The sequence below is a fragment of the Cryptomeria japonica genome, chromosome 8 (genome assembly GCF_030272615.1).
Source record: "Cryptomeria japonica chromosome 8, Sugi_1.0, whole genome shotgun sequence".
NCBI lineage: Eukaryota > Viridiplantae > Streptophyta > Pinopsida > Cupressales > Cupressaceae > Cryptomeria > Cryptomeria japonica.
Window position 1 is genome coordinate 578,435,330 of NC_081412.1, and position 12,579 is coordinate 578,447,908.

The 12,579-nt window shown below is 38.0% G+C and overlaps 1 protein-coding gene across 1 annotated transcript in view; it reads left to right on the forward strand.

The window, feature by feature from the left end:
* The window catches only part of LOC131034409 (actin-related protein 9), a 217,233-nt gene that overhangs the window by 49,156 nt on the left and 155,498 nt on the right, over positions 1-12,579 (forward strand). The window lies entirely within an intron of this gene.

Sequence of the window (12,579 nt, forward strand, 5' to 3'; positions counted from 1 at the left end):
TCTCGGCAAAACCGGTGATAAATTTTCTAACAAAATTAATCTTTTCGAAGAAAGACCTCAACTCCTTTTGACTAGATGGCAGATTGATTCTTGAAATAGCATCAATACGCTCAAGATCAATTAGTATACCCTTTTCTGTGATTAGGTGTCCTAACAACTTGCCTTCAGTGACCCCGAATATGCACTTCGGATTTAAGGAAATCCCATACCTTCGACACCTTTGGAATATCTTTCTTAGGTCTTTGACATGATTCTCCTTTTCTTTTGAGAACACAGTTGTGTCATCCATGTAAATGATTATACTCCTCCCAATCAACACTTTGAAGGCAATATCCATGGCCCTTTGAAATGTGGTTCCTGCGTTGATCAACCCAAAGGGCATCCTTTTGTAGGCAAATGTTTCCCATTTTGTCGTGAATGCAGTCTTCAGTCTGTCTTCATATTCAACAAGTACCTGATTATAGCCTGAGTATTCGTCCAAAAAGGACATCATTTGTGAACCATTCACAATTTGTAAAACTTCATCAAGGGATGGTAGGGGATAATTGTCCTTTTCCGAGGCTTTGTTCAAATTCCGAAAATCAACACATAGTTTGATTTCCCCACTCTTCTTTCTGACTGGGACCAAGTTGGCGACCCACGTTGAATGGTGCACTGGGAATATGATTCTGGTTGTTAACAATTTTTTTACTTCTTGGTATATGCGAGATTCTAATAATGGGTTAACTGGCCTCTGGCGTTGCTGGAAAGGTTTATTGTCCTGTTTGAGAGGGATTGTGTGTGTGATGATAGAGGTATCATAGGTTCTCAAGTCCTCATAGCTCAATGCTATGACATCAACATATTCTTCTAAAGCCTGAATTATCCCAGCCCTTTCTTCTCGTGTATAGACTTTGCCTTTGTATATGTTTTTAACATCGTCTCTGGTTCCCATGTTGACTTTGTCAAATTGGTCACTATCAGTCTTTTGACCTTTTATTTCATTGATTTGGTCATGATCAAACATTCTCTCTAACTGTATCATCCCTCTGGGGATGAAATTTGTTTTCAAGTTTAAAATTCCATCGTCATCTAATTCTGCTTCTTCTGTTTCCTCATCATCAATCACCTGGGTTGTAAATATGTCTAAGCTTGTCAAAAATTCATGAATTTGATCATCATCCTCAAATACCTGGAAATTCGTAATATTATCTGGGATCGAGGGGTTTAGCGACAACTCTATGGACATATGATCCATGTTTTCTATAGTGAGGGGCTCCAGTGAACTGGCTGCTTGAGCCAAGGTGTTGGCAATTTGGGTATCTGCTCGCCCTACTGACCGGATGTTGAAAGCATGAAAGCTTTCGAGGAGATCCCAAATCCTGTTACGGTAGTGAGATAGTCTCTTATCATGGCAAACATATTGCTTTCTCACTTGCTTTACTACTATCTCTGAATCACCGAAGGATTGTAGAATTTTAGCCCCTTTAATTATGGCGAACAACAGCTCGTGTACTAATGACTCATACTTGGCTACATTATTTGTGCAGGGAAATTGGAGTCGACGAACTATGAGAAATGTCTCCCCATCGGGACTAGTTAATTTAAACTCGACTCTTGCTCCTTTCTTGGAACAGGACCCGTCAAACCTTAGGATCCATGCTTGCTCTCCATGTTGAGACCATACTGAAACTTGTTCTTCCTTTTCCTGCGGAGGTGGCAAAGCTTGGACCTCTATGATATTTCCTATTAAGCTCTTCCAATACTTGGTTGATTTCACCTTCAATCTCTTGTTTGATCGTCCGGTAGGATGATGAGGCTTGTATTCCAATGGTGTGCTTACGACGATCTTGCAGTTGATCTTCTTTTGTATATTCATCTATATTTTGATTAGGTTCATGCTTTTGGGGAACTTGTCTACTCTTAGTATCACTTTCAGGATTTGCAAACTGTTGGAGCATCTGACGAACCTCCTTGATTTCTTTGTGGCATTCTTTACAGGTGAACTCTGAATGAGATGTGTTGTGAACCCGACACCAATTGGTCAGCAGTAATTCATGAATCTTACTCCTCATTTCTGCCCCTTGACATACAGTTGTCCAAATGAATTCTTTGAAACTCTTAAATAGTTTCTTCTCTTTTTCTGGACCGTCAAGTAATGCGAGGTCTGATCCATTTTCAATTGCTTCTCTTATGGAGGAGGCCTGTAGTGTCAAAACTTCATTTACTCTAGGTGTATAAGAACCTAGGTCTGCCTCGAGAAACAATATTTCATTGTTCTCTCCATATTCTGTAATCATCAACTTAAGCCTTGGGCTGCTATCAATTTTGATTTGATTTGGAACCCATGGCAACCACATATGAGAAAAGTCGGTGGAAATGTATCCATTTAGTCTTCTGGACCAATCTCTACTTAACAACATGCCATATCCATCTGGGATGTCTACGACAAAAATGTCGATACAACTTTGCACTCTTGGGTCTGCTGCTAATTGCATGTGGATATTGTTGAGCTCTCCCATCATGGGTACCTCAGTCTTATCTAGCTGTGTAACTTTCTTCTTAGTCCTCGCCGGGACAAGTCTTAACTTTTGACAAACGACTAGTGGCATTACATTCCTAGAAGCACCAAAGTCTACTAGGCAATTATGCAACATTTTGCCAAATATTCTTACTGACAACAGGAATGGAGCAGGTTCATCCTTACCTTGGTAGAAAACTGCTTGGTTCTTTTCTTGTTTCTCTTCCTGCTCTTGGAAGGGAAAATCTCCCTTTTGAGAGGTCTGTGGTAATTCATTTGCCAAAATTTCTTCTTGAAATATGTTTGCGTCCATAAGGACCTCTTCTGGTGTAATGTTCTCTTGGTTTTCAACTGATGTATGTATCATGCCTACAAAAGTTGGAGGTTGTTGTGGAACATTGGATGATACAACATTGGTATTAGCAGGAGTATTGACTACTCCTCTGTTGACTGTATTTGGCGGAGGCATTCTCGGTGCAACAACTTCAGTTACATTACCAAAAATTGTTTCTCTAACTTCATGAATTTTCATCAACTCAATCAAAGGCACACTGACTTTTATCTTCTTGAATTCCTCTAATAAAAATGAACTTAACCTCTTCAACTCATCTTTGGGACCATCTTTTGCTTGAGTTTGAACTAGCTCTGGTTGAGGAATTGTTGGTCACCTTTGGTCAACTTGAGGAGAGTTGACGGGTCTTGTTCCGTTGGGTTGGACATTCTGCTGGCGATATTCAGGAGAATCCCTAGGAAGAATTGGTGCATTGGTGGCATTGGGATTTGGTGGGGTTTGGAAGTTATTGGGAGGAATAGACGTAGTTAAAGGCTCATTATATCGAGTATTCCTTTGGTATACCTGGGGTTGGTTACCAGGTGTTTGCTGGAATGCTTGCACTTCTCTAGTCCCTTCTACCAAAACACTATCATATAATGGGGGAAAAATATAGCCATTAATTGTGGTTGGCTGGTTTGACGCCAATTGGACTTCAAGCTTGATTTGACCTTGTGGTGCTTCCACGGGGCTATTAGCAGACGCGGGTGAAAATCTTTGACTGGGCTGGTATGATGAGCCGTTCTGGGATGGGGATCTGGCATTTTCTATGACAAAAGCTTGGTCATACCTTGTTACGGGAACAATCTCATATTCAGTCGTTGGAGCCTCTTCTGCTTCTGAATTCCTTTTCTCGCTCTAGAAAATATCTGCTGCTACTTGAAATTCATGGCATTGTAACTCGGAATATTGATCAGTATTATGCAACATGCACCACCCTGATAATGCAGCTTCAGCGAGGAATACTTTGTCCGCAGGACGATTGTTTGCAGCAGGTTGGCTATCCAAGGGAGATGGCACAGTACCATTGTTAGGCCCAGTATTCCATGTTTTCTTCTGGGGAACTTGATTATTATTCCGGAAACTTTGGTTATTCCCTTGGTAGTTTTGGTTATCTCTTTGGAAATTTTGACTATCTCTTGTATATCCACAAGAACCTTGCCCTTGATGATTCCCCTGATAACTTCTCTGCATATTCTGCATTTGATTGTTCTGACCTTTCAAATAGGTCACTTCTGCTGACAGTTTCTTTACTTGATTGATTAATTCCCTCATTTCTTCTTTCTCCTCCTGGGTTCGACTTGAAGTTGTCGCATTTTGGAGATATATCGGTTGCGATGGAGGTACTTGCGAGACAGGATTTCCAGGATGGAGAACCAACTGATTACTAGCTATGGGAATCGGGTTCATGATTACTAGCTATGGGAATCAGGTTCATCATTGACGTATTTTGAGACAACGCTCTGTTGATATTCTGAATCTGTCCTTGCGCAACGGGATTTCCTAGATAGTTCAAGGGTCCTGTAGCAGTACCTATTTCCAGATCATTGCTAACTGAAATAGCCGAAGCATATGCTTCCTTTAAATTGGTTGGTGGGGTGCCTTTTGACTTTACAAACATGGAAGTGAGGCGATCTAATGCTGCATAGTAAACAGGCAGTGCTGCAACATTATTCAAATTGTAGGGATCTCTTAGCCTTGTATAAGCCTTGTGAAATCTATTGTTGAAAGTGCTAATAGGCTCATGTTTTTGCGTTCTTTACTCCACAAATTGTCGATATAATTCAGATGGAGAAATCGGTGATTTGAATTTTTCTAAGAAAATGTCTTTCATCTCTTGCCAATTATGGATAGAGTCGGCTGGCAAGTGGATATACCAATGAGAGGCTTCTTCATCAAAAGTGTAAGGAAACAACCTACAGGCCACGTCCTCATGTTGGATATCTCTATTATGCAGGAGATCTTCAAAAATCTTTATGTGTTCATCAGCCGAGCGACTTAGGTCACAACTGTGAAACTTGGAACAAAAGTGCTCAAGGCTCTTTGGCATTGCATTATAGGCTGTAAAAACCATAGGAGATGCATTGGTTGGGTGCCACGCCATTGGGACGTTTGTTTGGGAAACTCCTGGTTGAACTTGTTGGATAATTGGTGGGAAAGGCATTGGAGGCGAGGACCTTTGTAACAGAGTGCTTGGAACTGGAGAGGCGGGGGTTTGGAATAAATTGAAAATATCTTCCTCTTTTGGCCTATCTTCTTTTGCTTGACTCTCTCCTTTCTTTGGTGAAACTACCCTCTTCTGTCTGGATCTTGTGGGTCGTTCTAACTCTATAAACTCCTTAGATGAACTCTAGGCTGATCTGAGGATTCTTTGAAATTTATCTGGGGAGAAAGAACTTATGCGATCCAGTGTAGCGTCTATTCTTGTTGAGGCAATGCGGGAGCAGGTTCAGGAGCTGGATTAACTTCTTGTTGTTCCCTTTGATTTTGTGCGTCAATGCGGTCAACAATTTCTTCTTCTTCTTCGAGAATGAAGCACATTCGACGCCAGTCAGGATAATTTCTTTTCACAGACCAGGCCAAACTATATAACTCGGTGATGATGTTTTCTTGTTCGTTGTTGAAACTCAAGTCTGGCTGTAGCACTGGTTCGGGATCTCTTCCTGGTTGAGGAGGAATGATGGGCAAGCCCATCTCTTACCATGTTAGTGGACTGGAAAGAAAATTATTGGATTTCTTTAAGAACTTGCTTGTGAATGGCAGAAACATTTGTCTCTTTAGATTTTCCTTAATCACAGTCTCTATTTGCCGACTCTTTTCTTCCTTCTTAGCAATGATGTGACTCACTTGTCTGAATTGAGAATAATTTACTTTTGATTTCTAAGCAAGTATTCGTAACTGATCTGCAATATATGATTGATTCAGTTTTTGTTCAGGTTGTTCAAGAGGCAGATCTAATGGGAATTCATGCAACAATACCATGCTGCATCATATCTACTATCCAGAATAGGTGACTTCAGCTGTTCAAGATTTGATAGTGAAAAACCTATTAATTAAATTCTAGATGTTCAAACAAATCATCTTGATCATGCCCTCCTTCTAGTGCCATTTTATGTTGGTGTTTGTTTTATCATCTACCAAACATTAGAATAAGATACCCAAAGGTATTCTATCCTCTCCTGAAAAATCACTACTGATTCCAAGGTCTATATGTGCGAACAAGCGACTTTAGTGGGATAGCTACTCGGATAGTGTTTGCTGAAAATCTCAAGGGGGACTTACGTTAACAATTGTCTTTGAAGCTGCTGGACTTAGACTTTTCTAGCAATTTTAGGCTCTCTCTCTCTTTTTTTTTAGATTTTTTGGGATTTAAGCTTTCAAAAAAAAAGGGAAAAAGGGATTAGATCAGCCTTCTTAACCCTATTCCCTTTTTCTCTTTTTTTTTTGAAAGTCCCCCTTGAGATTTTCAGCAAACACTACCCGAGTAGCTATCCCACTAAAGTCGCTTGTTCGCACATATAGACCTTGGAATCAGTAGTGATTTTTAAGGAGAGGATAGAATACCTTTAGGTATCTTATACTAATGTTTGGTAGATGATAAAACAGACACCAACAAAACCTCAAAATAAAAATTAATACATGAGAAAGTGAGATGAAAATCAAGATAAAACAAATATTTCACACCATTGGGGTGTGTTTCAAGTAAACTAATTAGAATCTTGGTATCTCTAAGAAAGCAATGCTAGCTTGTGATTGCTCGAGGACAAGCAATCTTGGGCAGGGCGGACTGTAATGCCCCCTTGTTGAAATAGGATCTATTAATAAAATATTAAATAATAACAATAAAATTAAAATATAAAAGAACAAAAACAAAAAAATATAATTCAAATTTAATAAGTTTAATGAATGGTCATAGGGTATGAAATGAAGAGTTGTGACTCCCTCAAACATGAGGTATAAATAGGAGATCGTTTCATTGGAGAAGGGGATCCAAGGATCACTATACAAACAATACTAAAGGAAGAAAGAATGGAGCTTAGGAATCAAGGAAGTATTAATAGAAGGGAATGAGAAGAAATGAGGAAGTTAATATTTTTGAAGGGCAGAAATTATGAAAGGTTGTAGTCTTAAAAAGGGAGGAAATTGTGAATGGTAGTGACTCTTGCAAGGGGAAGACATAATGGACTTCTCCCTCACAATGGAAGATATATAGGGAAGGTCTCATTTGAGGGTGGGGAAGAAAGGGAGTTATATCAGATCTATACATTCAGATCTGTACATAAAAGTAATAGAGAATCATCAAGAAAGATCCATAAATTAGATGTCTGAATAAATGAATAATATTCAGGATACAATCCCGGTGCATTATAAAAGTGTTTGGGTCTGATGCATAATGCATAGATCATGATATTATTGATTTGCTATTTTGTCATCATGTAGAAATGGATGTAATTAACATATTATTGTTAATATATATTTATATATTATTATCATTACTATATATATGCATAACTAATGATGATGAAGACTCTTTTAAAGCTTATAGCCAATTAGTCATTTCATTTTGGAGGGGAGACATGGTACATATGAAGGATTGCAAGTAGCTAGGAAGCCATTCCGGTAGGGACACCCCAAGTAGGGTTGGGATGCCGAATGAAGGATATCATCCCATGCTCTTGGGCTGGGTGGAACAGCTCGAGTCGTCTTGTATAGTCTCCCAACTTGCTCTCCATAATGACGATGGGTTGTTGGGTAGAACCTTAAAGGTATCCCAAATGTATATTATAATGACTAAGGTAATGTCCTTAAGCCTAGTAGGAATGATCAATTTTATATTAAACATGATTGAAGGGTCACAATCGGGATCTAATTGCTAAATTATATCTCTATTTCATTCCTTATTTTACTTGGGATTGTGATTTTAGGGCAAAAACTAGGGCATTGAAAAAGGGGGACATTACATTGTTAGCATTTAATTTGCACCTCATGCCACAAAACAAAATAGATAGTAAGGTAAAAACTAACCTGAAGAGGGGAAAAGCCAACAAGGTGGATTAGTGGTGGTTAGCATACAAATCAAACACTAAAAGCATAAGAACATGAAGCATGCATAAAACCACATAAAAATATGAAAATAATGCTTTTTACCTTGCTATCTTTACCTCTCCCTTGGATTGAGCTTGATGAAGTGAAGGCGCCTTTTGATGATGCTCCACTTGATGTGCTCCTTTGATTGATTTGGATGTGGAATGCTCTCTTTTGTGCTCAACAAGATAGATTGATGGATTATTGGATTTGAGTAATGGATTATGAATTTGATAGATTTGAGAGAGGATTTAGAAAAGGATGAGAGGAGAATAGAGCAGCATGAGGATGCATGAGAAGTGGATCTTCTTGTGAGGATAATATGCTCCAATTTATAGATTGGAGGAGGCCAATGGAGGGCCAAGATTGATTTGATTATGAAGGGTTGAGATTGATTTTGGATAGAAGGCATGGATCAAGGGTGCCTTGGAAAAATAAACAAGAATATAAAATTTCTTTGGAAAAAGGGGGGAGAAATTTGAATTTCAAACTTGAGGAATTAAAAATTCCAAAATAAGGATGCATTGAGGGATTCAAAGAATTTTGAATTTCTTTGAGAGATTCAAAGTTTGATGTGACATGAGTGGGAATTAAAAATTGGAGAATAATGATAATCATGATTATGAGAGATTCAAGGAGGATAAATTAGGTTCAGTGGGATTAGGAAAAGTGATTTGTAGGAATCACATGACTAGGTTAATTAATTAGAATTAATTAACTGAGTGGGTTTTAGAGGAAATAATTATTGGAGGGGACTTTAAAAGAATAGGGGAAATTAATTTATTTGATAAATTAATTATTGGACTATAGTGACAGGATTAATTAAATTAGATTTAATTGATTCTGAGAGGAATAAGGATAGCACAATTAAGTTAATTAATTATGTTGATAGACTTAAATTAATTAAATATTAATTTTAGGTGTCTACATAACCAAAAATTGCAATTTACAAATTTTACAATGATTTTTGGGGTGGTTCATGTTTATAAGATGCTCCTTCAGTACTAGGGAAAAGATTTTATGTTTTTTGACTTAAAGCAAATCCCACATGTGCTTAAATTGCTTAATTAAAAATAAAGATTGAGAAAGGCAAGCACACGTAGATTGGATAGATTAACACATAAACATGAATGCTATGGTTAATTAAATGTAGGGCTTAGAATACAGCGATGAGCTACACCTTCAAGCTCATCTACAATGCGAAGATTGCAAATTCATTAAAGCAGTTTAACCTTTAGAACACATAACAAGATATCTCACTAAACATTCATTAGAAAGATAGGCATGATAAATGTCATTGACTAAATCACAAAATCACAATCAAATTGGATACTGGATGAATAGTAAATCTAATAATACGTATGAATGACAATCACCATTGATTGATGAAATTAAGTGCAAAAAGAAATTTATATTGTTTACAAGTGATTACATGAAAATAAATAAAAGAAATTAGTTGCATTTCTATACCAACTAAAGTTACAATCATGTGATTGCCAAATGGATTGAGAATCAAAATACTATAATTGTCCCATTAAAGCTCTCGTCTTTCACATGATAAGGTAGTTGGCTTAAAAATAGCGTACTCTATGCTATAAATAATAAGTTTTAAAAATAGCATGGGCATCTTATACTAAAAATAGATTGCTAAAAATAGCATGGGCTCTAAATAGCTCTTGCTAAAAATAGAAAATTCCTAAAGATGATTCTCTTTGAAAATGGCGACAGCTAAAAATAGACTTTTCCTTAGGCAACTCTAGATTATTTTGACGATTTGTAATTTTTCTTCCAATCATGGCTAAGTGATGAGGAGGCTACAGATCGGAAGGAGGTAACCTTGAACCAACCAACCTCTGAGGCTCACTAACTCAATCGGTAATCCCTAATTCCAAAGATCCTTACACAACACCAAGTCAAGCAATGGTTCAATGACACCAAACAACACCTTGGAAAAACCCCAAGTCTTCACTATGTCCACTTACAAACAACTAACACTTCTCAAGTTCTTGTGTGACTACCCACACCCTTGCATACATGAGTGGGCTACTACTAGGCTTTAGGGTTTGAATGGCCCACTTGACCAATTCAATACAACAATCCCTGGAGGGGTGTTCTCACAACACCTTAACACAAATGAAATAGGATTTCATGGTTTAGATCCACCGGAACATCAATTTTGACTCACTCGCCCACAAACTGAACCGGTTACAATTAGGCCTCCATTTGAAGAAATCGGGTGATAACTTTTGACACCCCGAGGATCTAGGAAAACAAATTATGTTTTCAGATACCCTTTTGGGAGTTCTCAACAATATCTCAGTTTTCGGTACTAGACCAACTTGCAGATATCCCAACCAATACTGCACTAACAGACCTAATAGGGCTATTAGACCTATTTGACTGAACGCCTTCCACAAGCCGGTTTGGTTCTCCTAATGGGTGACCATCACTGACCATGAAATGTTATGTGAACCTCCAAAATACTCTTCTACCACATTCAAATCCCTTTCCAGTGCTCTACCACTCAGTTCTCATGCACTGCACTCTTCAAACCGGTTTGTCAGATAGAGATGCCAAACCTAGGTTAGTTCTCCATCCTCTTCGCCCTGTTGTATCCTCTTAATGGGTTTTGGAACTGACATATAATACAGTCCTCTTCGCCCTGTTGTATCCTCTTAATGGGTTTTGGAACTGACATATAATACAGTGGCCTATCATCTCCTATAACGACAGAGTGTTCAGTTAAGGATTGATAGGCCAAAATCCATTATTGTAGTCAAACCCTAGGGGTTTAAGGGTTTTAGGCTATCCGGTAGAGATTTGCTTGTAGAATGGGGCAGCGATCACTTCAAGACTTCACACCGAACGCAAAACAAAGGTAAAACAATCTAGTTACAAGATCTATGTCATGAGCATTCTTACCAATCCACCTTCAGTATGCAATCAACAAAAATTAGACGGTTTTCCGAGTTTCCAACAGTTCTTGATGCTTCAAATTCCTTTCCAAATCGACCAACTTACATCCTTCGGTGTTTGGGGCCTTTAAAGGTGTTTCCCAAACGACCACAACCTCCTCCAACTGTTTTTCAAATTGACTGACCGTTGGAGAATCACGACTTACAAAAGTGCAAAATTGTCATGACAACAAATTGACAATATGACAACTTTTGCATAATTCAATCAACTTAGACTCCTGACTATCATAGTCCCCCAAAATGATTACATTTGATTCTAAAACATCAAAAATGACTGAAATAGACTTGTGGTCACTTGATCCCTCAATTTAAACCATTGTGACCCTTATTGACTCAATTTGCTCTACAAGACCTTAGATGACAATTTGACCCAAACATGGACAAACTTGTCACACTCCTAGGACATTGAATTACAAAAAGGACCCATAGGGTCTTATTACATTCTTTCTAGGCTAATAGAAAATCATCTTGTCCTCGGTTCATGTCTTCATAGGTAGGTGCTCCTCCACCACTAAGCCTCTATAAAAACTTGAAAATCTACTTATTCATCTCTCCATTGTATATGTGTGTACTTATCCAAGTTGGCTCCTATACACTAGACTAGAAATATTCAGAAATTCACCATCTTTATATTGCCGTACATTATTACATCAAATATACAAATATAGGCATGGGCATGCAATTTGAAAGTCATGCTAATGTCTTCTTATGTGCCCCTGGCTTCACATGCATGCCACTACATTGGGAATAAAAAAGAAATTGCTTAATATTGGTGCGCTCCAACCTCTTGGTGCATGCCACGACATTACTTGCAAGTTTCAATTTTTTTTTCCAACGCTTTTACATAAATGTGCCATTGCATTGGATTTTCCATTTGAGTTTTGAAGGCTATTCCTTATTAGCCTACCTTGACCTCCTTTGTTTGCCAATGTATTGTAATGTCTAGACTTGCAAGGTGTATTCCTTATCCCTGTTTGGCATGGCCATCCTTCACATGACCTTTTTAAGGCAGATTCTTGAGTCCACATGTACGCTATTGAAATCCTTCATAACAGTGTGTCCAGCTTGTTCATTGTGTGGGAATACTCATAATCGTTAATTTCTAGAAAATTCCATGCTTTAAGGTGTGTGCCAATTGCTAGGCCATTGCCAATAGTCATGGCAAAAGTCTTCTTAAACAAAAACTCTTTTGTTTGAGCATTTAAATTTTCCTCCTAATGCACTTCTTTATAGGACAAGAAACCTTAATTCTTAAAAACTTCTTTTCATCGGTGCACACAATTTGTCCAATGTTTGCCAATACATTGTTAATCACAACTTTTTAATTTTTTTCTTCTTTGGAATGGCATGCTTGCAATCCCTTCATGCACCTTTATACTACTTCTTTGTCATCCTTTGTTTTGGTGTGTGTCTTTCATTGTGTAAGTGTTTTGCATTCTTCTTTGCACCACACATCAACACGTCCTCTTACTTAAGCTAGACTTATTTTTTGCATTTTTAGAGATTTGTTGAGTATAAGGAACATCACAAGTTGGTGGCCCTTCATGGAGATAATACCCAAACCTTGAATGCACTATGCACTTACACAAACAAGGATGTAAGATCCTATGAAGGTGTGACTACAAGATGTATACATATGCATTGACACACCCCCTAATAGAGACTTGTAGGACCAGAACATCTCCCAA